The sequence below is a fragment of the Rhamphochromis sp. 'chilingali' genome (assembly GCF_963969265.1).
Source record: "Rhamphochromis sp. 'chilingali' genome assembly, chromosome: 6".
NCBI classification, from domain to species: Eukaryota; Metazoa; Chordata; class Actinopteri; order Cichliformes; family Cichlidae; genus Rhamphochromis; species Rhamphochromis sp. 'chilingali'.
This window is the reverse complement of record NC_137933.1, coordinates 23,470,410-23,497,166: the sequence shown is the minus strand read 5'-3', so window position 1 is coordinate 23,497,166 and position 26,757 is coordinate 23,470,410. Positions and strand designations below refer to the sequence as shown.

General features: G+C 42.7%; 1 protein-coding gene across 4 annotated transcripts in view; it reads left to right on the top strand.

Annotated features, from left to right (window-relative positions):
• zfhx3b (zinc finger homeobox 3b) overlaps positions 1–26,757 on the top strand; it is a 135,701-nt gene that overhangs the window by 10,058 nt on the left and 98,886 nt on the right. The window contains exon 1 of one of the 4 annotated variants that reach the window (XM_080884383.1): positions 10,976–11,380. The exons of 2 other annotated variants lie outside the window; for them this stretch is intronic. The gene's annotated coding sequence lies outside the window, so the exon portion shown is untranslated. Of the gene's footprint in view, positions 1–10,975; positions 11,381–15,814; positions 16,077–26,757 lie in introns of those variants that run through there. One more of the 4 variants, XM_080884384.1, reaches the window with a different exon arrangement.

The window sequence follows — 26,757 nt, the reverse complement described above, 5'->3', positions numbered from 1 at the left end:
CTTACTGCCTGCTTTTGTTAGAGCCAGGTGTTTCCTCATGTCGGATCATGCCCTGATGGGGAACAACAGGCCACATGGTAGGTGAGAACCAAGTGTTTAATGCTAGCGGATAGCTTTTCTTTCTGTGGTCTTCCTGTGCCACAAGCAATGCGCAGAAAAACTCTTGCAAACAAGCAGAGTAGACTGGTAAAACCGCTCTCTGTGCTGAGGATTAACACAGGAAGTAGCCCTTGTATGGCGTAGGAGCTGTGTGGATGAACTCTTTCCCTCCCAGCAGCACCAGGAGCAGGACAAGTGTGTAGATGACACAGCTTTTGTTTACACTGGAGAGAATATGGGTTTGGAGGAAAGAGAGAAGAGAGAGAGGCGGTGGTCAGGGCAGGGGGAGGGCAGACACCAGTCTCATCACTTCCTTCCTTTCTGTAGTTTTTCATATTTTTTTTTTTTGACATTTTTCACAAGTTGCCATTGTCAGAACAACAGCAGACAGAAGAGGAAGTGTATAACTGAAGCACATGTCCTGTTAAAACATTTTGCATGAAACATAATCATGGATTTTTTAATGTTTTCAGGCTCTGTCTTTGATCGGTCAGCTTGATCTCTCCTGCTACATCTACCTTTTTTTCTCTACTAGACCAGGAACATTAAACAAGGCTGTAAGTTTTGACCCTGATCAAGACCAAACACTTGTTTCCTATGGGTTTTGTTTTTTTTTAACAACTGCGCAATCATATGTGCAGATGTTCATGGCTGTTTAATTGTACATGGAATATATATGAGTTCTTTCCTGCCTTGTTATAACAAAACAGCAGACTGACACCTGCACTCTGTGTCTCGTTGAGCCCTGTGGTCAGGGTAAAATGTACCTTCACATGACAGATGGGTATGTGGGGCCTTCAACAGGAAGCCTGGCTTCAGTGTTTCACAATCTCGCCAGAAACAAGAACTGAGTACCCGCACTATGGTGAGCCGTCCGCCTTTTTTGTAATGGATGCCAGCTTGCCTGTAGTGGGTACAAGCACGGGGTGGAGGGAGGGGTACCCCAACATAAGTGGACCCCTGAGACCTCCTGGAGGGTAGAGGTGTGGCGAACGTCTGTTTTGGGCATGGCTTGTGTCAGCGTGTTTAGCGTTTGCCTGTGAGGGCATTTATATGCAAATGCTAAACAACCTATTGGGGTAGCTAATTACAGCAGGGCCTTTGTGTGTGCCTGGCAGTGAGAAGCAGGGAGTTTCTAGCACGCCAAGCCTGGACTTCCCCTGCTTGTTTACTCATTGTCTTTCCTTATTACCCCCTCATTGACACTCCCCTTTTGTGTGCCTGTGCCGTTTGCCTGCTTGCTGGCTCCTCCCCTTGTGGTGCTGGAGTTAATGTAGCAGATTAAAGAGGCAGCACTCTGGCCCTGTTTATTTCCTCTTTCATCTGGTGGCCCAGCTCTTCTTTACTCTGTAGCCATCCCTCCCATAGCTTTTGTTTAGCCACCACCCATTCAGAAAGGATTCAACCACATAAAACTCTCGCTCTCCTACAACTAATGCTCAGCTAATTACATTGCGTGATAAAAATGCATTTAGGTCAGGTTTTAATGAAATGCAAATTTATGAGCAGGCAGAAGCAAATATTAACTTGTAGAGCCACTGATAGTCATTGGTTGGGGACAAAGGTACACCTCCCTTAACTGCCAAATATGAAGGTTTTTTGTGTGGTTTCACTGTCACTGCTGCTTTTTTTTCTCTTCTTTTTTTTTCTTTGTTGTCAGGGACTTTAGAGCAACAGGATGCACTACAGATTTTCCAAATACGGAGTCTCCTCCTAGGCACCTGTGCAAAGATGTGCTTGCTAATAAAATCACAATGCTCCAAAGAATAATCAAGGGTAGCCCTGTTTGTATTACTGTATACAACTCAAGTTTCAAACGTGAATAAAACAGACTTCTGAGTCATTTGTTGCTATTTGTAGTAATGAGAGTACAACAAGTCCTTGAATTTAAAGGTAAATGCTGTGTAATTCACAATTAAAGAAAAAAATGCTAGACTTGAGCTAATTCTCGCCAATTCATAAAAGTGTTGTGTGTGTGTGAGGACACACTTTAGGATCACTTGGTGTTTGTGACTTCACGGGATCATCATGTGCTCGTGTGATTTAAGTTTTGAAAAGACAGGCTTTATTTCCCCTGTTTTGTAGGTCCAGACACCTGGATTTTCTGCAGTCATGATACTTTTATTTGTTTCAGAATATGATATGGGTTATTGTTTCTTTTGAAATAAAAATGTGTGCATTAGAATATCTTACTCACTTTTCTCCATACAGCATGCAGCTACATCAGACTGGCCTTGCTGCATTCTTGTGAAAATGTTTTGTGCTAAAACAAAGAGAGAGGAAGAGAGTAAAAGACCTGGTTTAGAGCTGTGTCTCACTTCATTTTACTACCCAAGTTTCACTGTTTGTTCCACAGTTTGCCACCACCTGCACCCCTTACTACACTTATAGCAACTCCCACTTTCATTTGCTGACATACACTTACCCTCACACACATATATGTAATGATAAATACTTTGGGGGGGGCAGCTTGGTTGGCGAAGGAAGTCAAAATGGATCAAAGGCCATGTGTGAGGAAGCCGGACTACCTCATAGAAAACAGCTGCCCCTTGCTGTCTCTGCCTCTCACCCTGACCTGACAGCAGCCAGAAATATGAGGCCTCTCCAGACCTCTGTCCTGGGAAAGAGGGACAGGACAGCACACATACACTCTGAAAAGCTTTTGTTTCTGCTCTCTCTCACTCTCACTCGCTCTCTCAGACATACAAAGAAGAAAGAAAGCCGTTTGTCTATGCTCATTCACTCATTCAGTCACAAATAGAAATCTTCGTTTCATATATACACTCCCTCTTCCACCCTCACAAAACCATTAAATTATCACATGCTTGATTTCTCTTTATTGTCTGTTTGTTAAACTGTTTCATTAGCTGTTTTAGTCAATTTGGCACAATTTGTCTGTCAATCTTCCTCTTCCTGCAACTGCCTTTCTTTGCAATTCTCTCCTGCCAGCAACATTGTGCCTGCTCTTTCTGTGAGCGGGCCTTCCTCGACACTGTCTGAGAGTGCTTTTCTTCCCCTATGCTCTTGTCTCCACCTTTCATCACCGCATTTCTGGGATTTCTCTCTCTCCGCGCTGCTTTTCTGCTGTGTTCAAACTCTGACTGAGTTGAGAAAGGCATTCAGCTCCCTAATCCGGGCTCCCTCTATCAGGAATGCTAATACGTGTGATTGTGTGACCCGCTGAAGCCCGGCAACATCTGCAGGAGCCAATGGCGAGCCCCTGCCCTCCCACACCCACTGTGCCCCCTGCTTTGAGCGTTCACTCACTGCCATTATTTCATTGTTTCACTTCACGCCTGTGACTGGGCAGTGCGGTTAACCCTCTGCTGCTCAGACCAGGCTACATGCAGTCCTCACACAGGGCCAGAGGGGAACTGTGGGGGGTGTATGGGTTTGGGAAAGCCCTTTCCCAGGACAAGTCCCCCTGTCAGCCCATCTGGTCTTCTACATACAGCCCTACCCCTCGCACTGTTTACTTACGCATTCCACTACTAGTCAGTGCACATTTGTGTGTTCATATGGTTTGTTTAAAAGTATGGTCACTTGTGAGTTGAGCCACAATGGCAGGAATTACCATTTGCGTCTCACTACACATTCTCCACGGGTCGATTTTGCTCTCTCGGAGACATCAGGAAATGGAAACTTACTCTTGATAGGGTGAGATCTGAAAGGATTGTGGTGTTAGCCAATAAAAACCTGTTATTAAATTTTCAGGCACCTCTTTGCCAGGTATCAGAGTTGAAAGAAATTATTGTTGAGATAGTGTCTGTTTTCAGAAAGATGAATTACTGGTAAAGCTCAACTGACAAAGTGAATCTGTGTCATGCAGGAATGTTGCTGATTGAATTACCCTTTTCTTCAGCCCCGGCTGTACTCCTGCATATGTATTCAAGCTACACCGTACAATAGACAGGCAGAGCAGTAGATTGGATTTCTGTGTGCTTCATTCACATTCAAACATTTACCTGTTAAAGCTTTCAGATCGTCAGACCTGTCAGAATTCGGTCGATGTGACTTGTTTGTGCCAGATTCTAGTCAGAAAATGCATGTGTACATCACACACACTGTAGTGTTAAGGCCGTAATGCTAAAAAAAAGCCAAAAGAAATATTTTATACTTGAATTAAACTTTAGCCATTAAGCTGCTTGTTAGCTTTAGTGCACACTTACTGATTTTAGGTGATGCTCAAGTTTCTCAGTGTCAGTTTATTGATGAGTATGACTACAGTGGACTTTTAGTTGTGGCTGTTTTTATTTTGGGTTAAAAAAAAAAAAGCCGCAGCAGTAGTAGTAAATAAATATTGCATTTGCAGAAGTCTATACCAAATGAGAGGTTTTAATTGTCTGTCAGTGAGTTCAGTGTGATTGTTGTCTGAAACTGAAAAGCAGCTACAAATTTTTTCCAATTGAATAGAGAAAATCAACTTAACAAGTAAAAGAAGTACAGAAATAGTGTAAGCTTTGTACTGAGCTGATCCAGAAGAGACCGAAAAAACACTTGAAAACACACATACGTTGACACATGTTCAAGCTGCATCAATGTTTTTGTCCTTTGTTATCAAAAGCATGATTAATCATTACATTTTTGCAAAACAGGGGTACTGTTACCATGGGGACATGAAATTGTCCATGCTGCTTTGCATATCAACTGAAAAGTTTGCGATTGTTGTACAACTCTGGGTGGCGTCTAAAGCTGCTGAAGGCCTGCATAGTTTTAAAAGAGAGTCCACTCTTTTGGCATTCTTTCACGCCTCCTGTGAGCTCTGTACTTTAGCTCAATGTGGTGCTTGTAGTGCACTTAAACACATTATTGAGCAATTCAGCAGGAATGGAGGTTTTGATGTTTTCCTGCATTTCCTTTGGCATTGAATGTCAGTGCAGATTTTCAGCCATCACTTTCATAATTAAGGGGGGAAATGTATCCACATGAGTGTGTAAACCAACCGAAGTGCAAATGAGAGGACTCACTTTTTGTTTTCTATCAAATACCTGACATAATTATGATGATCAAATCAGAGCTCCAGAATGTTAAACTTTGGTTCAAATTAAGTTTGCAGTCTTGCTCTTCACTGTTTCAGTTCCTGCAAAAATATTTAAAATGATTATAAGCCTCAAGGAAACACATGTGAGCCCGCTATTCCAGTTGTGATGGCTCACTGAAACCAAAGATGGAAGTGTGTCATCCATTTATAATATCAGAACTTCAGATCAACTGGGCCTTCCTTCCCTCCTTTATCAGAACCAACACCCTTCTTTTGAATGATCATCCACTTTGTTTTGTACGTACATGTTTTATTTTTAATTGTTTTTGTAACCTGTTCATTTATATCTATATTGCATTCTACCCATCGAATATATAAATGTTTGACTGAACTAATTGTAGGATTGCAGCTCCCTTATTCCTTTGTTTACGGGCATGTTTCAGGATTTCAAGACGGTTTAAAAGGAATGGGCTCCACAGAGCCAAATTGGATCTGGGTATGTAAATACTGCTCTGATGTTTAATGAGAAACAAAGTTAGCTAATTATAGCAGCTCGGAGAAACATGAGGAGGACAGTGGGAAATGTTTCCATCACTCCCTAGCTCTATAGATTACTGCCTAATTGCCTCAATCGAATCAGGCGGAGACATTAGCCAGAGAGGCAGAGAGTGAGAGAGAAAAACATGGGGATGGGGCTGATTACACATATCCGTCGGTGGCTCTTTAGATAATCCAGCAGAGGACCAGCAAACTGGGCTCTCTGACTTGGTATGAGCCCGTCTGTCTTCTTTAGTCTGCATGTCTCCCATGTTCTGCTCCCCTCCCCCCGCTGCAGTTGTGAAGGTGAGGATAGCAGGGTACTGTGTTCTTTTCTTCCATGAAAGCCAGCTGCAGAGGTGATTCATGCTCCCATGCGGAAGTTTTTCAGCTATAATTACAAGTAATTCTGACACATGTTTATGCCTGATTTTACCAGACAGCTTCTCCGCTAATGACAAAGTAGTACAGAACATCCGCCCAAACATTTGTTACAACAATATTTTTCTGCCTTATTATTGTATGTTGTCATTTTAAAAACACGAAAAACATGTGGCGCCCCATTGGCCAACCTGTTGACAAACCTGGAGAATGGTTTCGCGCTCATTTTTTATTTATTTTTTTAACAATAACTCTGCTTTGTCAAATATCAGGAGTGTGAGAGTGTGAAACTTGAGCCAGATAGAAAATGAAGCCAGAGAGTTTTTAAGAAAGTCTTATTGTGGGAAGCCCAGTTTGCCTACTTGTGTTTATTTTATGTCTCACTGAAAATGATAAGGAGGGAGGAAAATGGCCCGTTCGCTCTGCTTATGTTAATTCCGGTAATTCCAGTTAATTGTGGCGCAGCAATAAAACTGAAAATGAACTGTGTCCCACTTATGTTTTGTAGGCAGGGTGAGCAGAATAAGGCGCTCCACTGGATCTGTTTCATCAGAGCACAGTAATATTGAGGTCAGCTGTCCAAAATGATCTCATGTTAAGGAATCGGCAAGTCAGCAGGGTCAGAGCAGAACCGCCATGACGACACTTTCTCCACGGTGATAACGCTGCCCTCCTTTCCCTCCCCTTCACTTCCTCTGCATGGGAACAGCAGAGAGGAGTCTGAACTGTATCTGTGCCCTTTAGCTCTGAGCCAGAATGGTACTACCATTGCCTTCTTACAAAACATGCATCAAAAATCAAGTGAGGAGAGTTATGATTAACTGGATGTTTACACTTCTGATTATTCATCGCTTCAGCATGACAAATCTTTCCATCCTTAAAGTCCTCAACAAATATCCCAGTACCCAAAAATAAAGAACAGAAAATAGTTGTTTCCGGATGTCTTAGGAGTGTAAATGGGTGCCTGTAAAATTCTTCCCTCAGTTTTCCCAGACAGGATGCTTAGCATAGAAAAAGCATGTAGGAATTCTGTGTGGGGAACCCAGTCTCCAGCAGATTCCTTTTTAAAGTTCCTTTGGGAAAAGAGGCACTGTAAACAGATAACGGCACTCATGCAGAAAGGGTCGGAAGTGGGAGGTCTTACTTTTTCAGGCCTTTGATATGATCACTCTGGGTGCCGCTTTTTGGAAGGTCGTGTGAGAGTAGGTGAACTGGGCATTTCGCTTTAGCTTTGCTACTCATTTACAATCCACTCCTCAGCACATTAAGCCCAATGTTGTCAAAGCATATTAAGCTGAGTTCTAAGTGAGTTTGATTGGTTCTCAGGTGAGGTTATAGCTCCTATCTTTATCCTGTCCTACAATTGGTCAAATATGACCTAGCTCTTTAAATTTCTCACTCACAGGCTATTTTGGCACCCTTACTCTCTGTCTCCCCCTCTGTCACGCACACATGTTCCCATAATTTATGGCTGCCGGGTCCTTGATCAATTGATAGCAGGGAATCCTTTGGTAAATAGAGTTTTAGACACATTGCCAATAGACCTGGGCTATTGATTGGAGTGTAAATTAAAAACTTAATCAGGTCTCCGAGATAAGATTTATCTCCGCTCCAAGCAAATTACAGGGCTGACTTGGAGACATAAAGGCAGGCCGGTGGGCAGATGAGCATTGCCCCTTCATGGGTGCCACGTCTGGCCACAATTCTCTGTCGTCTTTCACTGCTCGTGCCACCCACCTCCACTTCTAGGCTCGCTCTTGTCTTGTAGACTAGAACATGTGCACTTTTGTGTTGACATAATGGATAAGTGCTATTCTTGAAGTCTTTAATTAGAACTAAGACTGGCTTGGGCTAACAGACTCTAAAGCGTACGGTGGACATATTTATCCAGCATGTCCTACTGTGCCATTATGCACTTGGGAAGTAGTTTTATTTCTTTATCATTTTGTTCTGTTTAGCAGTTTATCTTGTTCGCTCTTCTCAATACCGCCTCCCTTCCTCTCATGCTCTGTGTTTAATCACTCACTTTCATTGCTGCCTGTGATGAAATATGTAAATCATTACACCCAGCTTTTATTTCTTCAATAATATTCTCATCTTGTTGAGGTCATTTTATGCTACAATAAATTCATGCACATTCATACGCACACGTGGTGTTGTCTATATTTTATATGTATTAAGACAATCCTTGGGATTGCACATTGATCAGTCTATGGATTTCTGCGATAATTGCTGAGGGAAATTTTCTCAGTCTCTACTCTTGTTCATTATTAACAATGGGAAATGGGTATACAGTCAAAATGTCTCTGAGTATAATTTCATCTTAAAATAGCGAGTACTTCTAATTCATGCTGGCTAATACAGAGCAAAGTGCATACATGCAAGGTTTTCCTCAGGTTTCACAGATAAGACCTGCTCACTGAGGATCCTGGGATTGGTACCTCACAGGTATCTTTCTAGATCTTTTGGTCCGTAATTAAAACATATACTTTATTCCCCTTGTGATTAAGGCAGGTATTAGCCTCCTCTCAGGGATTATAGCACTTCCCATTATCTCTGGTTATAGTCTTCATATATAGAACCCACAGAAATGACATTGACCCAGAGAGAGGCAGACAGTGGAAGAGAAAGATGGAGAGTAGATAGTTGAGGAGGTCATAAGTCCATTAGTAGATAACCGTAAATATACATAAATATAATAAAATGTGAAATACCCCTAAGGAGTATTATGCAGTGGTAATATGGACATCATTTTGGGTTTGCAAAGTGCTGGATAAGTGTTAGAGGTCTCCAAAAGTGCCATGTAACTAAACCCATCCAGTAGGTGCATAATGGTGGTCACCCTTCCTCTTTGTCTAGTTGTGGGGGAGGCTGAGACCATCAGTAATAGGCTTTTTGCCTGATAAGCCCGGAAAATACTCGTTTAGTTAGTGAAAGTGCAGAGGGATCCTGGCCTGATAAACCCACTGTTTCCTTCTGTAATACCCAACAGCTAAAATCAATAGTTGGGATAATTCTCCTCCTAGTCGTCCAGTCTCCTTTATCTGCAGCCTTCTTCAACCCATGTACATGGGGGTGGTGGTTAGCTGGAGTAAACCTCTGTGTATATAATAGGTTATGTAGTTATACTTAAATATGACTTTGCTTTGTGAATATATATGTTTTTAAAAAGTCTCTTAACTGCCACATTCAGGAGTAGTAATGGAAGTAGTATTCCAAAGTCTTTGCCCACTCATGCTAAATGCTTTTAGTTAAATGCTTTTAGCAATTAACTACAGTTTTCAAGGCATGACACTGGAGCATTGGGTACCTTATTTCTTAATTTTATTTGTGTAAGGCTTCTCATGATAAGGGTACAACTTTCAGCAATCACCTCAGGTGTTGTCTAAGCTTGAGTGCTTGTATAAATCTGGAGTGAGGAAGTGCCTGTCAGCACTAAATTCACCCCTGAGAAGAGCATTGTGCTCTGTCAACAGAGGCTCTATGTTCTGTCACAGGTGCTTGATTAGACTTAAAAATACAGCGCAGGTAGAGCATCAAACAAAGCCACAGGATTGAAAGGGTTCTGAAAAGTGGCAAGAGTTCTTATAATGCACAGTTCCTGGAATTTTCTTCTTCGAGACTGCCTCTCGTCTCCATGCCGCTTGCTCGGAGGTGAAGTCGTGCCACAACATTTGATCAGCGTACAGAATTCCTAACATGTCATTCCAGCGGCTCACTTTTTTCAGCATTATCATTTTGCTGGCAGACTTTCCCAGAGTTAGTTTCTCAGTAATCTCACTGGCCATCACAGCACTGCTGTAAAATACTGCCTCAGGTGTTAGCAGCAAGGGTGGTTAGCCTGGGACACTGTTACCTAAAGTGCAGTGTATTAAAAAGCAGTCAGGGCCCTGGATCACAGTATATCACAAGGGAGAAGCAGTGATAAGGCCTGCCTGCCTGGCTGCAGATCAATGAAGGTTACTGACATCATATCACAAAGTGAAAGCAACTGCTGCACCCCTAGCTATTTATCTGCGGCGGATCGGACATAGGGGGGTGGAGGGGAGAGAGAGAGGATGACATGAGACTGCTCTGCCCCAATGTTCGGGGGGGACAAGTGCTGACTCCTCCTTTTCTACCCTGTCACTAAATCCTTTCCTGGTTCGCCGTGGCACATATGACATTTAGCCCAAATGGTTAGGAGGGCAAAGAGAGACGGTGAGTATGGTTGTAGTTAGACTGAGAATTAGTTTGTCTGATAAGCACAAGCTCAGGCAAAAGTTAGTTGTCGTCTGTGCTGAAGCATGAGAGAAAGTCATAGCGTCTTTTGGGTGTGTTGTTCACTTACATTGTGTCTTATTTCTGTATTTTGGTTCATAAAAGTACTTCCGATGTCCTTGATTACCATTTAAAATAATTTTATATTTAAGAGTTTCCAAATTGTAGAACTCGGATAATCTGGTAGTCTGCGACCTTCTGAGGCACCAAAGGTTCATGAACTTAAGTTCTTGTGTCACAGCTTATGAAGATTTAGACGGTATATAATTATTTGTAACCCCCCTTTCTTTTTCTCTTTATCCTTACACACATTTATTCGTCCATCGTAATGTGTGTCATAAAGCCCCTATAAAGCCCCCTATTCTCCTTAATTAGTGTAAGTGTGGTAATAGTGCGCTGTTTGTATGCATAGATGCACTTTGTGTGCCCATGTGTAGGAGATCATGCTTACAGGTACTGTATGAGTTCCATTTATCAGCTGCCTGGGGCACAATGTGGAGGATTTCCCCCAATGGGTTAGTGTGTAACTACTCTGTCAATACATGCTTGTCAAGGCTGGGAGAGTGCGGAGGAAAAAAGGCCCCTCACTCCAACGCACTGAAGCCACTTATTGAGCAGCCAATAGCTATTTACCTCTTGATGGTGGCAGGCAGAGAGAGGGGGTCCAGCCAGCAAGAGGAGCTCTGCGAGCGAGGAAGCAAAACCAGTGGCTCAGACAGAAGACAGGGAGGTCTGTGTTTATATGGAGCAGGTTGTCCTCTCCTGGCTCCTGGTCTTTGCAGGTCCTGGCTGTGTGTACAGCTTGCTGCTGTAAAGCCCTGCTTCCTCTCTGGAATCTTGGTGTTGACAGAGAGCATCTGGGCCCTGGGAGAGCTTCCAGCCTGCTGGGCCGTGTGTGTGTGTGTGTGTGTGTGTGTGTGTGTGTGTGTGTGTGTGTGTGTGTGTGTGTGTGTGTGTGTGTGTGTGTGTGTGTGTGTGTGGAGACGGTGAAAGAAAGAGGTATGTAGAGAGGGTATGTATGTATACTCTATCTTTCCCTGCATATTCTAATTTGCTGTGCCCATTGAACTCCCCATGGGATTATGTCTTCCCTGGTCTCTTCACCACAAGCACCTAAAGGTGGTAAGTTTTATGAATGGGTGTTTTGATGAGTGTATCTTTTATTCATGCGTTCTTTGATTAGACAAAGAAAAGAATGTTGTAAAATACATGTGTTCATCTTTCCTCTTCTCATTTTGTTTTCTTAGACCTTCTTGCTCTGGTGAAAATAACCTTTTTTTGTGGGCTATGCGGTACGAGGTGCTCGATTTGTGAGTCGCCTGTTAGGACACGTCCCATGTACCTGAGTCACAGGCGGAAAAGTTAACCCTCACAGTACTATTTCGGAAGAGTTAGCCAAATCATGCACAGCTGAGGCTTAGCTGGGAGACGAAGGAAAAGGAAGGAATGAAGTCAGCCTTTACTGGGATACACACTGATTAAGTACCCTTGTTTATATCACAGAAGGTCCCCCGTCACACCCAAATCTGTACATGTATATCAAACTGAAATGAGATGTCAGTTTTGCACAAAGTAAGCCATACAAGAGCAAACCAGTGAGATGACCCGCTGTTGAAGAACAGCTGTACAAACAAAGAGAGGGGGAAAAAAGAACAAGAAAAACACATCATATCATCATTTAACAACAGTTGCTCTGTAATCTGGTATTACTTCCACAAGCAAAGGAGGGGCCTGTGTCAGACCAAAATGAACTTGGATACTTTTGTGGCAGGAGGAAGCCAAGTGCTTTTGAGAAGCTAGCCCGAGATGTGAAGGTTTACGGACTCATGTAAATCCAGAGGGCTTGTACTTAATCGCGTTTGATGTGCATGTGAATATGACTGCTTCAGCATTCCAGCCTTGACCATACCAAGTTCAGAAGACCAGGGCAAAGCTGAACAGAGGGGGGAGGCATTGAGGGACGAAGGGTGGTAGGGCTGGTATCTTGTACTAATTGGCTGCTGTGCTTGTCTATACAGCCTGGGGCAAAAGGAGTACCCTGCCCTTAATCCCCGGAGTGTTTTCAAACCATCTTTGCCCAAACTTGTTCCCTTTTCCGGCCCACATGGGTCCCCATAATTTTGTATATTTTCGTGTGCGTACTTATTCATGCACGTGCTACACAATATAAGCTGGCGCAATATTAAGGGGGAATTCCAGTGAAAGAGAGAAGTTGAACAGAGAAGGGTCTGTCTTATTGGTCTGTGGTGGGTGGCATCCTTGCATTCTTCTTTGTGTGTGATTTCTGCCCACAGTGGCCCTGTGTATTTCTCTGGTCCGTTCAGTGTTGTGTTACTCACTGATGGCACATAATACTCTTACAACGAGCATGAGAACATCCATCTGTCTTATGTTCACTGAACATCTTGTGGGGGTTTGAGCGGACCTGGAACTGTTGTCACACCAGACTTTCGAAACAACTAAGTTAGAAAGATTTGGCTGAGGCACGCTAGGGCTTTGCAGCCAGGCAGTCATCCAGAGTGACAGAGCACAAAGATGGAAAGGGATAGACAAGGGGTAATAGAAGCAACAGGGGATTAACAAATGAGAAGTCATGACTTGGCATCTGTGAGTGCAGTTCACACACACATGCACGCATGCATACATGCACACACACATGCACGCACACAGACCCACACACACACACACACACTCTTTGGTATATAGAGGAGAATAAGCTGGTACACTGTAATGTCTTGCCAAAGTATTGGAGTAAAGTGCAGGCTGTGTGCATGCCTCTTCCTGTTTTGTCCTGGTGTGTGTGTATGCTGTGGAGTGGTTCAGGTGCGGTTAATGTTGGCACCAGATCTTCACGCCGGCGGCAATAAACAACAGAGCAGGCAGGAGGCCAGATGCAACTCCACAAACTTTTAACCTCTCCCTCAGCTAATCCCTTGCCACACTAGTAACTCTTTCTTTTTTTAACTCATTCTTTCACCTCTTACTCTCTCTCTGTTCTTTATTTCTCCTCCCACTGCCTTTTCTTCTCTCCCTCTCTCTCCCTCTCTCTCTCTTTCTCTCTCTCTCTTTCTCTCTCTCTCTCTCTCGCACTCCCCTTTAGTCCCACTCTCCTTTTAAGTGAAGTCAGCATGCTGACCTCTAAATAAAGGCTGGAACACTACAGCTGTTGCCAACTTCAAACAGCCAATGGCTCAAAGTGGGGCCTGTGCGGGTGTTAGGGGTAGAAATAATGTGCCTATTAAAACTAACTTAGAGCCCTCTTTATTCTTACGGCTCCCTGTGTGTAAGTTAGCCACAGCAAACTAGACTTGATGCTTACTTAAGCTCAGCTGAGACAAAACCCACCCTATCCCAGCCTATTTGCACTCCCCCGTACCTGTATGGGATCAATTCTTTGATATGATGTTTTCGTGTTGGAGAGCGGTAACAAAGGATCACCCACACTTCCTCGCTTTAGGTGCCAGTTACATCATTTGACTGGAAATCACCTAATCTGGCCTCATGCAAATCTGTTGAGGCCCCCAAATGGTACGCTTGTGTTTAGCTCTTTGTTCAACACTGTGCTTTTATATTTCTTTTTCCTGGCACTTATAATTAGTAAACTCAAAAAGAGTCGGGAACAGAGAGGTTCACGGGGCCACAGTACAGTTTGTGAACAGACAAATATGTACTGGTCATAGTTGTTAATTGGATAAATATTAATGGAAAAAGTTAAGGTTTGTATTCATGGAACAAGTAAGGCTGACAAAATCCAGGTCTGGTTCACAATGAATCATCCACCTCAGGCTCATATTAATAGAACTTGTAAAAATGGAAGCTGTCGTTTATCCAAACACTCCCAGAATGTCTTTATGAAATAAAGACTGAGCCAGAACTAAAATGGAAAGCATCAGGATTAGTCACCCATCTCCCATGTTTCTTGTTTCTTGCTACAGAGTAAAGGGTTTTGTGATTTGTATAAATGTACCTGGACAGATGGTTTTCATACCTTAACATAATCCCCTAAGATATCCTACAGTAAGTAACTTTTAAATTTAGTTCATTCTTCAGAGTGCCAAGGTACCCTGTGGGGATGACTAACCTTTTACTGGGTTAATGTGGTTTCAATAGATGCTTCCTAAATCCCAGTAAAGCTTGTTACTTACTTGGGGAAGAGACAGCATAAAAAAAATAAGCAAATGAATATCAAAGGGCAGTTCAGTAAAGTTGCATAAGGCATATTTACACTTCTAATTTGCTTAAAACACAGCTTGAAGTGTAAGTCAATAATAAAATGACTATGTAGTACCTTCAAAAGTAAACATTAACCCATGTTCAAAACACCAAAAAAGTGGCATGCTTGTTTTAATTACGCAGCAGTGTTCCTGTGCAGTAAACCACACTCACTCTGCTTTAACATAAACAATATTTAAAACTAGTTGTTGTGATAATTGTATGTGACCAGTGTTGCATATTAGTTGCTCCTCACCTTTTCTTTAATGCTGGTGTGTGTGTGTGTGTGTGTGTGTGTGTGTGTGTGTGTGTGTGTGTGTGTGTGTGTGTGTGTGTGTGTGTGTGTGTGTGTGTGTGTGTGTGTGTGTGTGTGTTTATAAGGTTTTTTTTCTTTTTTTCTTTGGCAGGTCATCCTTTTGGTGTGCATCTCAGTGTTTGTCCTTTTGGGAAAAATAATTATAAGTTGTAAGGGTTGTTATTACTAAACTGGTTGTCCAGTCTTGCCCCTAACTGCATGGCGGCAATAGGTTAATTACATGTCTGAAGTTGATGATGTCACTATGTTGGGAACTTTTCCTAGGCTTTTAGACACAGACTTACTTATACCGAACTGAACTCGCTTTAGTTTCTAATAATTGCAAGTTTCTCCTTTTTCAAAACAAACAAACAAAAACAAAAAAACTTCTTGCACATATAGACCACCCCAATCTAATGATGTGTTATGTATGGCTCATAGTGAATGCTTAGTGCTATGCATGTAGTTATCTCAGTTTCCAGTTGCATTGTTTTTTTAAATATTCCCTTGAACGGTACAGGTAATATAAGACAGTGTTTCCTGTGGCGTATAATAAAAACGTATGTGTTAATCTTGTTAGGAAGACAGATGAGTAGTATTTGTAAAGCAGAGGAAGTGCATGTATAATACCTTCCAGCCTGAAGCAGGTGAAGTATAGCAGTAAGTATAGGAATGGGCATAGCATTCCTGCTGAAACACCTGAAAGGGTAAGCAGATGGTTGCTGCAAGCTAAGAGAATGTTGAGTGCAAATCTCTGTCGACAAGTTGTGCCCCCTGCTCTGCTCCAACTGGGGAATGTGTTACTTAATGGGCCACAAAACAGCCGGGAGACCGCAGCTCTCTTATCGCTGATATTAGATGACCCTAAAAAATCCGAGATAAAGAAAAGGATCCTGGAAAAAAAAGTAGAATTGAAAGCTTTTCTCTTTTTCTGTGGACAGAAGGAAAGAATGGTAGGTAATGTTATCTTGTTCACAGTTACAAGAATCCTGCTTGCTGAGGCTCTGGGTTTCAAGTTTCTAATATGTATATAAAGTTTCACTGCACAATGGATCTTTTGTCTAGAGCAAACTGAACACTCCCCCTCTTTCTTTTCCTCCCTTCTCTTGTAAAAAAAAAAAATGCATTCATGTGCTTGTGGGGCTGCGAGGACTCAGGTTTCTGCTATCTTTGTGTGCCATGTCGTCACTCGCCCCCGCGAGCTGAAATGTGCATCTTGCACAGACAGGCGCACTGCCAGGGCTGCTTCCAGCCATGGATTAGGGAGAATCCAGGAAACAACGAAGTCCTGACAAAACAGCAGCATGACAGGTAACTGAAGTTACACTGGGGAGAGAGGAGACAGACGATAATTACAGAGCTTTTTGTTTTCTGGGCACTCTTAGCTGGCTACTTAAGTGCCTGATCTGAAATCTGTGCCTTGTAATTACAGTAGTGGGCCCCATTAGGGCAGAGGTCTTGGTAGGGATTATTCTCCTTCTCTTCTTTCCTCTCTGTGTGTATATGTGTGTATGCATGTGTGTGTGAGAGAGAGAAAGACCTCCCCATCTCCTAATGCGTCATGTTCAAACCACAGCAGCCAGGGCAGAAGGAGGAGCAGGAATTAGCCTTCCCCTTGTCTGACTGTCCTGGGTGCACAACCACATTCACACTTGCTGCTTGATCCCAGAGCCGCTGAGACTGTATCATGACCTGTACTTAGTGTTACTGCCTTTCCTTCTACCTCCTCTCTCTCCCTTCTCTCCACCTTCATAATACCTTTACTCCTCATGCTGACGCTAAGAGATTTGTGTTGATTATGACAGGGTTGTCACAGTGAAGACTGTGCAGGGTGGCGTGTGTCATGTCGAGTTGACAGGGACTTTTGGCATCGCATCTGCGGAGATGGGTTGTGGCTCTAGGTGAAGCTGGCCTAAACACCACAGGAACTGTGTCACTAGGTTGATGGAAGAATGCCAGGAGATTTTCTTGTCAAGTTCAGAGGATAAGCCAAGCACTGTCTTGCCAATACGTTGGCATGTGAATTTACTACTGTATCACTAAACAGAATAAGAAGACGGATATATGTGGGGAAGATAGGACTAGTAGACAGGGTAACCACGGAAAGAAATCATAAAATGCATCCAACATCTAGGCACAAAAATAGAGATCTAGCAGTCAGCCATAGATAGATCCTGCCTCTTTAAGCTGCTAGCCCTCCTAATAGTTTCTTAAGCACTGGCTTTAGTGCATGTTAAACCAGGATTACCCAATCAATTATGGTCAGTACAAACAAGGATTACTTAAAACAGTACATTTTTCACATTGAGAGGCTAAAAGCAGGGTAAATGGAAGAAAGAGCACTCAGAATGGGGTCAGGGGGACCCCAGAAATGGGCACCACATGGAGATAATTCCTCACTTTTAGTTGATAGTTTAAGAGATCATTGTAGATGAGCGCCTTAATTTTTTCAGACATTTTTTCTCCTAGTCAGGTAAACTTGGGCTTCCATTTCTTCATTTCATGAACTTCGAACCGAAGTAAGATCATTGTCTTTATTTTCCACTATGTGCTTGATGTCTTTCTGACACTGCCCAGCCATGCTGGCTAAGTGAAGAATAAGAGAATTTCAGAGGGCGTGGAGAACTGTGAGAGTTGATCAAGCTTCAAACTAACATACTCGCCCTTTCTCTGAACTCGGCCTATGTTTACATTTTAATCACAATCAACAGCTGTAACCTCCTTCACAATACCCAGCAAGTAAGGACATATATAGTTGCCAAACCAGATCCCTGCACTCATGTGTGTCTATGTTTACACATCTGATTCGCTCCTGCTGAACCAGCACACACCCTTTAGATACAGAAAATGCATGACCTTAGAAGCGGCATTTTAGAGCAGTAGTTTGCATATGATTGGTTTACTAGCTGCCTGCCATCTGAGTCAGTGCTATTTTCGTGGAGTCCTGAGACAGCAGTAAATATGTGTCATTTGAAGGATATGGAAAGGTTATGAATTGGGTTATGTGTCATCATAACCTCCACGTGTGTTTGTCCATCTTTAGACAGCAGCAGTCCAAGATGTGGAGATTTCTGCGAGATTTTACACAGCCTGAACTTCCTGACCTTCTCTCTCTCTCTCTCTCTCTCTCTCTCTCTCTCTCTCTCTCTCTCTTTCTCTCTCCCAACATGTGCATGCCCCCCCCCACACACACACACAAACACACACACACTTATATCTCTCATTCAGTTTTCCCCATGTTGTCAGTCAGTGCTGAGTGACTGGTGACTAACAGTCCTCTCCTGTGTAAAAGGTCAGCAGGCAACTTGGAAAAAAAGAAGAAAAAGAAAAAGAAAAAACAGACTCAGCTGTCTTTTTGGAAAGCAACTGTTCCCACAGTATTCAGCGTGTCAGTCAGTCAGCAATTTCTAATCAGAATATGTGTTTAATGGTGGAGACGGATGTTAAAACATCAGGGTCTAGAGAGTGTTTTTGTCAAAGGAAGCACAAGGCTGGTAGTGACTGGAGCTTTTCAGAACAAATCGCTTTGTGGCCACAGATAAACTGGAAGAGCAAGGTTGCTTCTGGCATTACTGCCCGTATGCAAAGCTGTTGTTTAAAAGAATATTTCTTTCTCAATCTGAGCCTGTGTTCATATTTACGTTGAAGTCGGTCGTAAGTATTAGATCACTGCTGAGCATGTGTTTGTTAAGTGTGGCGCAGCTAAGTGGCAGTTGTTTAGACATGCGAAGCAAACCTCACCAAGTAAATTAATTCAAACAAAAGTCAAAGGCAAAGCTCTCCTTTCAAAAAGTGACTGTCCCCATTTTGAAATGAATCTTACTTAATTAAGAAGCAATGAGAGTCCACAGATAGCATTCGTTAATTAGCTTAAGCTGGCTGCTGTAACCAGATCCACTGCATTAATGACAACACAGCCCCTGTGAAAAGCATCATTGTTCTCAAGATAATTGTCCTTTTAGTTAACGCGGCCCAGGAAGGGCTCTCCTTGTTAGAGGAGCTGGCTGGGACCAAGGACAGCCGGAGGCAGGGAGGGGACCAGGACTGGCCCGGTGCCCGTTGTGACAAGCCCACTTGTGCCCTCTGCTGAAATCCCCTTGGTATGCAGTGGAATTAGCTGTCCCCAGGGTGTGGCACCAGGGGGTTGGTCATTAATTATATGCCCTGAATCTTAACGAATGAGAGGCAATCAATAAAATAAAACAGATGTATGCAAATAGGATGCTGATTATACTGCCTAATGAGATGTCATGTTGTTGGCAGGAAAGAGCAGAGGGGGGAAAGGAAAGAAGGAATGAGATGGAGATAAGAAATGAGTCCAAATACCCGTCTCATGTTAAAAACATGTATGTGTTTAGACACAAACTTTTTACATTCTTTTATTACATTTTTATTCTAGCGCATTTGATGAATAGTGGTGTTTGACCGTGAACCAGCTTCTTGTTAAGCTGTGTTTCAAATGTGACTGTAGTTTTATATTTCTTTATGAGAAATGGCACACAGCCTGGCAATGGTGTGAGACTTAAGGGTTAGGGTGACTGGAACTTGAGAAAGTTCCAGTCAGCTCTGGTGGAGGTGTAGGGATGTTAGTGGCACCACTGTTGATATGGCTGATAAGGCCTATAAGGCAAAGGAGGAGAGGTTAGTTCACCTGCTTGGAACTTTGCCTTTGCACTGAGATCTCCATTGTATCAAGCCAGCTGGAGCTGTTGGAAACTCTATACCTGCCTTTAAGCAAAGAGGGAGGGCAGCCAAGAATTAACTGCTGCCTCATCCTGGCAGGAGCCAAGGATGCTGTCTGTCTCCATTCATGGCAAGCGTGAGAGGCCAAAGAGGGAAGAACAGAGAGAGAGCAGTGCTGGCAATGTTTGTCACAAGACACTGAAAGAAAGTAAGATTAGCAGTATTAAGGAAAATGCATTCTGACTAGTCACCATACAGTGTATGAGGAGGTTTTTTTGTCAGTGCAATAGGAGTACGATATAAAAAGGCATGTCTGCATTTTTTAAAAAAGGATACAGCTCATGTCGGTGAGCCGTGTCAATTTCATAGCCTAGCTCTGTCTCTGTTTAGGCTGGACTCTGGTAAAGCACATTTTATTCTCTACTAGAGGCATCCTGAAATGACCAGGTATTTGTTGGTGTGACGTGAAGTGCCACCTATAGACAAAGAAGATCCAGATTTGTTACCAAATGGATATTAACTGACAGCTGACTTAACTGCATGAGCACGCAGTAAAATAATTACAACCGAACGATTGCAGTTGCTGTCTATTGAGAGCTTATACATTTGTCATGGTTTTATACCAGAGTGCTTAACTATATATGTGGACTTTCATTATTCTCTGCACCAGACTTCCACTTCTCCTTCAGGACAGTGAAATCCAAGATCTAGGCACTTCAGGAGGTCCAGGACAGTCCAAGGAGAGGCCAGGGAACAGGTGGTGACCCTCCACAGCCTGGGAGTATATTATTGACCAGGGTCTAGCGGCCAGATTGATTACTTTTATTGTATTGCCATGAACCTCAGTGGCCAGAGACCTCTGGTTGACCCCGACTCGGACAGACCATCGCAGTGACCCTCACCTTAGCTAAAGAGTTATGTGGCTTTGACCTGCTCCCTAATGGGGAGGTCTTGACCCGTTCAACCACTGGCCTGAGTACAGACCTAAAGTGGGCTCCTGACTCCTCCCCACCAGTGTCAGCCTAGGTAATTTAGAGGCTGGGGGTGGGCAAGAGTCTTGTGGAGGCCACCTTGTTTTTGGACCAATTGGGTTCTGACTTTAGACCTTCCTGTGACCCGTCCCTGTTCATTGTGTCAGCAAGCTGAGCAGAGCAAGGCGAGATGTTAATTAATCTTCACCAAATTACACCAAAATGGTGGAAAATCAATATATCTCTATTGGTTGTCCTCACTTCTAGCAAATAGCTCAGATAAGTGGCAACCATGTTGTTCATGGTGAAGAAGATCGACTGATACATGAAGTTATACCGTTACAGTGCAAGTGGTAGCAGTTTCTTACTGATGTCAACGAAGGTAAAAAGAAAGCAATGCATTTTTGATTGTAGGCATGAGACACTTTCCTGTAGTGAGTGAAACTTCTGAGCTGTTTGTGTGGCGCAGCCCTTTTCTGGGATGCTACATTGACTAACCTCGAGACAACAGGCAACACAGGGGAAACCGTTTGTACTGGTGGAGGATGTTTCCCTTACCATCACTTCCCACTTCCATTTAGCTGACAGACAGAATATCTGTCGGGCAGGTTTTTCCTGTGCTCTACATATACTTTTTTTTTAGTTGTGAGCTTCTCATCAGAAATAAACAACCGTACACTAAACAAGCTGGGTAAACATTTGACTCTGTTATGCCCCCCCCCCCCCCCCCCGTCTCGCTGCTTTTGTTTAATTGAAAGTTTCTCATGATTTCCATCAAAAGACACCTGCTGCCAAAAGCATGCTTAAATGTTTGAATATGCCAGTCTTATTTTTAACAGTGTATGATGTACCACTTCTAAGCTGCTCTACCTATGAACAGCAAAAACAGCTTCCCACTTTACGATGCAGATTTGTTTTCATTGTCATCTTCACCCTCTCGGTTTTCAGTAAGTTTGCAGCACGGCTGTTGAGTGAAGAGAAGATGATCTGCTTTCTGCTTGAACAGGATACTGTAGTTCTTTTTTAGAGCAGGATGTGAAGGGCACTTTTCTTTGAAGCAAGTGTCATCTCGCAACTGAGCTCAAATCCATATGTTGGATTATTTGCTGTTTTTATCTGAACATTCACGAAAGTGGATAATGCAAACTATACTCAACTTTTACTAATTTTATTCCCATACCAAGTTTAGGCCTGTTTTGGGTTTGCCTCCGTTTTATCTATTCAAAGTAACTGCAGTTTAAAATGCAACCTTGAAGTAGAGAAAGTGATTCTTTGGCGAGGTGCTCTTCGAGAATGTAAATGTTAAAGAAGAGACTATAAACAGCAAAGTGTAGAAACAAGGTGGCAAGTTGAATGGGAGCTGTTTCTACCCAATAACGGGAATGTATGACCTCACCTACACAACTACAGGGGTTGGCTAATTACTGATAATCACAAGGTGATAGGCAAGACAAACAGATGTTCCCTGAACTACTTCCTTTTCTTTACTGCGCAGCACTTGAACACACGCTAACCGTTTCTATTTGTTATACAAAAATACTTCTTAAGCAATCAATTAAACAAGCATGCTGACAACATTAAGCAGCTTTCTGCATGACCCTGTTCAGCGTTTTTGATGCTTCTGCAAAAAGGACCATGTGCTCCATCACCCACCCTCCTCTTACTTTGTCCCAATTAACACTCAGCCCCCATTACATTGATTGCTAGAGGTGTATTATTGGCTAGGTGGACCATGAGCGCATTGATCCCATTGACCCACCATGCAAGCCATGAGAAAATGTTGAGCTGCAGATTTCTTACAGTCAACAGCGGGCTAAAAAACATTGCCGGTGGACATGAAGCTGTGATATAGTATGCATGTATACATTGTTTGGCTGTGTGTACTTTTATATGTGTGCCTGTTTGCCATGGGTGTGGTTGTGTTGTTTCAAGTTTCAGCTCATGGACTTTCATGTGGTGTTAAGGACCTACTAGGCACACGCCACACCTAACGCATATTCTTTGGGGACCTATGCTGCAGAAGTGTCGCAACCCCCCCATCCCCCATCTCCTAACTCCGATCTTTGCTAACCCCGTGACATGCATGAACACGTACACAAACACACACACGCAAACACACACTCACAGTCAAAGGGCAAACCACTGCCCCACCTCCATAGTGTGCACCTGGCATCTGTGAGTCCACTCCAATTACTTCTCCACAATTACAGGTTATGAACCAATTAGGTGCCCTCTCGTTTTACACAGCCTCTATCACTCTCCTTCCCCAAATATGGGGGCATCTGCTAGACATGGGGCAGATGATCCTACCATAAGGAACATTGTTGGGACATTTGTTTTTTAGTAGGTTTGAAGGGATATTCTATGCCGATTTGGAAAAGGAAAAGAACACACAGAATGAGAGTAGTAACATAAACTACAAATAGTAGAAAACAAATTTATAGGGTTTTTTTTCGTCCAAGCTTTAGAGACAAAGGTGCTCGCCATCATTACACTAAACCAATCTGAACATAGCTTGTTTACATACTTTTTTGTGTTCCTTTTTTTTTTAATGAAGAGATAACGGAGTCATGTAAATATCTTATCCAGAGCAGATGTCTAGAGGCACTTTCAACAGCAAACTCCAACATGCATGTATGTTGTAAGAAACACATACCAGGGACAGTTAAAGCTGTCAACTTGTAATTTGTAGTGGCACTCAACTTGAACTTTCAGGGTGAGCCAGTTGGCCCTGCTCTAATTCTTGCCTCCATGCGAACGTGTTTTTCTTTCTGTGTCTGTGTGAAAGGAGGGAAGCACAAATGTGGGTAAGCAAGTTGGCTCATGCACCCATGAATGAGTTGATCTTTTGTTGTCGCCTTATGTCTTAGGTGTAATGTTGTTGTCTTTTTGTCTTATACTTTTATGGCTTCTTTCTCTTTCTCTCCCTGCATATATTAATAGTGTGTATGTGTCAAATATATGCTTGTATATGTGTATTGTGTATAACTGTCTGTTTGTGTTGTTCTAATTGTCACTGGCATGTGTAAGCACACTCAGCTATGTCCACCACGCTGGTGTAACGCTGTGGTGAAACTCGCTTCGCTACTGAGAGAATCCATTCACAACATTGCAGCGTATCTGTCTGCTATTTAGTCTAACATACATGCATTTGACCTTTACACATGAGTGCTTGTGAGTAAAATATTCTCTCATCACATGGAGGATTGAATGGAGTCAGCTAAGCACCCAGCGTTAAGATTCAAAGTGCTTTGAATGTGATCGCTCAGCTTTCTGTTTCCCTTAGTATTCTGATAGCACTCTTCCTAACGCTAGACCTTGTTTATCTTGTTTGCTGGCATGCACTTTCAATGTCAAAACAATGACATCATTAATTAAATGTGTATTAAATGTCCCATTCTCAAGGCAGTGTGGAATCTGCCGCCACTGACTGAGGTTTACTTTCCTATGAAAAAACAAATAATCTTAGGGGTTTTTATTCCTTTATTCCTTCCTACATATATGTTTAGCCTTATTAGCCTTATGTGGGAGACAACTCTGGTCCTTTTTCACTCGTTCCCCAAACTCTTGATGTAAACTTTGATGTAATGTACCTCTTATTTGTATTTGTATGCATGTTCGCATGGGTGCATGGGTGCACCAGGGCAAAGTAAACAATGTAACCAAATGAAGTTTTCACTTAAAATTTCACTTCAAATAGCAACACCAATCAGAAGCCACTTGTAAGACCCATTTTTTCCTACCCCATATATACTCAACAGTCTTTGTCCCCTTTGCATGCACTCCCTCCAACATGCTGAATTAATAAATGTTATGTGTCATAAACCAGTGTTATTGCTGCTGTTCACATACCTCTTTTTTTTTCTTCGTCAGGCATCTTTCTTTAGCTTGAGCCCCTCGATTTTGAAGATAATTAATTGTTAATGGAAATACTTGTTAAACTGGGTAGTTATGTAGTCCCCTCATTCTTTGCTCTGTCCATTTGTTTTTCCTTTTTTTTTGTAGTCATCTTTTTGCACCACCTCAACACTTCATTGTGACTTATGGAAAATAAGAGCAGGATGTATCATCTATAAAAGCCCACAACAAAATCTCTAACAGATTTTTCCCCCCCCCACACTCATTAGCCCCTTTTGTCACTTTGCACACCATTTTCATTTCTTTTTAAGCGCCCTGCCTCCATGTGGTGTGTGTGTGTGTTTGGAGTTATCCCATACATCTAAAGCTTGGTGGAGAATATTTAATATTCAAGTATAAATCTCTAGGGTACACGGGTGGAGTGGCGGAAAACTGGAGCTTTGGCTTCTTCAATATGCTTATGCATGCATGCATCGCAGTTGATGCAGACCTACAAATCTTCATGCACTGAAGATGTGTGCCTGTCCTCTGAGGAATGTGTGGGTTCTCTTACAGTCTTTGACCTTCAGCCTCTGCGATCACGTGACAAAAATTCCACTCAAACACACACACGCACACATAAGGGTACATACAGTATGCTTGCTGGCGCTCAGCTACTTTTTTATCTCCTTGCTCAGAAATAGATCCTAACCACTTAAAACCTGTAATAATACCCACAAGCCCACAGATAAGAAAGCCAAAAGATAAATGACAGCAATCAATGTCCATTTAAATTGTCACTTTTTTAAAAAACTATTGATGCCTTTAAAAAAGAAAAAAAAGGATTCTTAACCATGAATACATGAATATATGTAATATGGGTGCTACAGGGTTTCTTGACATTAGCATTACTTAGTTGGGCTACACTGTGCTCAGCAAGCTGCCCAGCTGGGGCCCAGATGTGGCAGCCATGTCATGCAGAGCTGTGAGGCAGAAGATAAGAGGCCGATGGTAGGCCTGCTTCTTGGTCTCTGGTCTGTTCTACAGCAGTTCAACTAGATGTTGCGGTCGGTGCGATCTGAACTTTGACAGCCCATGTCATGCTTAATGCCTCACTTCCCAAATACAGCTCAGTGAGCCTGATTTATATCTACCAGGTGCTACAGTGTGCAAGCAACTCTGAGATGAGAGGAGGCATGTGGCCATTTCATTAGGAAAGATGAACAAGGGCTGCAGTGTATATGCGGGGATGAGGGGCAAGGGGCTGGTCTTTCTCAAATATAGCTCCACGGCACTGTAGCTGTCACAACACTCAGACCAGGCCAGGCGAGGACAGGAAGAAGAGGAACTTATTAACACACTCCACATTTCTTAAAATATCACTCCAGTTTTTGCTTCTCCCTCTCCCTCTCATTTGTCTGTTTCCTCTGTCTCTTCCCTGTCCCCACGGGGGTAGGATATTTTAATGTCCTGTTACCACTGAGCATCTGCAACCTCAGCACCAAGTGAATGGACACTTGTGCAGTAGATAGCAGCATGCCAGGTTTTGGTTCAAGCACTGTTCTATCACAGTTCAGATCATTTGTTAATTTTATTTCAGTAAGCTTTGTCTTTACTCCTTCTTCATCTTCGTAGCTTCAAACAGAGGGTTAATTTTACCACCCAATCCTTGCGTCTTTGGGTGACACACACATACAGCTTCTTGCTATTCCAATGGCAGTAGCTTTCCCTCATGTCAGATAAGTCTCCCAACATACACTGGGTTCAGATTTAGTGCATATGAGCACTTATTACTATTGCAGAAGGAATTGTTGTCTTTTAGTCACATTTTGCCTGTTTATTTCCTGACAAACTGAAGTGTTTCTCTTCACACAAGGGCCCTCTGAACACTGTGGTCGGCTCCGTCAGTGCTCAGCGTTGCTACAGAAATGCTGTTTGATGTTCCCTGCACACTACAGAGTCAAGTGCTGAGGTGTCTTTCGGCATTGCCCTCCAGGCCACCTTGTTATACACTTAACAAGTTGTTTTTCTTTTGTTTTTTTCCCTTCCCTTTTCCTCTGTTGACAGTTCCTCATCACAGCTTTACTCAGAAGAAATGCACATCACCATGCAAGGTTTACCTTGGAAGTTGTCCTTGTAAACTGTAGGGCAAGCTCTGCTCTTCTTTTAACATTATGATTACATCTAGATCTGATTAATGAGTGTTTTGTTTGTAAACTGGCAGTGTAAAGATTAGACATCTCATCAGCATGGAAACCCTGCTCAGTGGGTTCATCTTCCTTTTATTTGTTTTTTTGGGGGGGTTTGAAATGCTGAAAGATTTTGCTGCTGTATGCAGTGGAATTTAAAATGCACACTGGTGAGTGGATTTTCTTTTGTTGGGAATTCTACTTGTCAGATTCTCCCCCGCTTTGATTGATCCAGGTTAGCCACACAGCCCACTGAAGACGTGACACATGCGGTGACTAAGCATGAGGACTAACGGTGGATCAGTCAGTTTG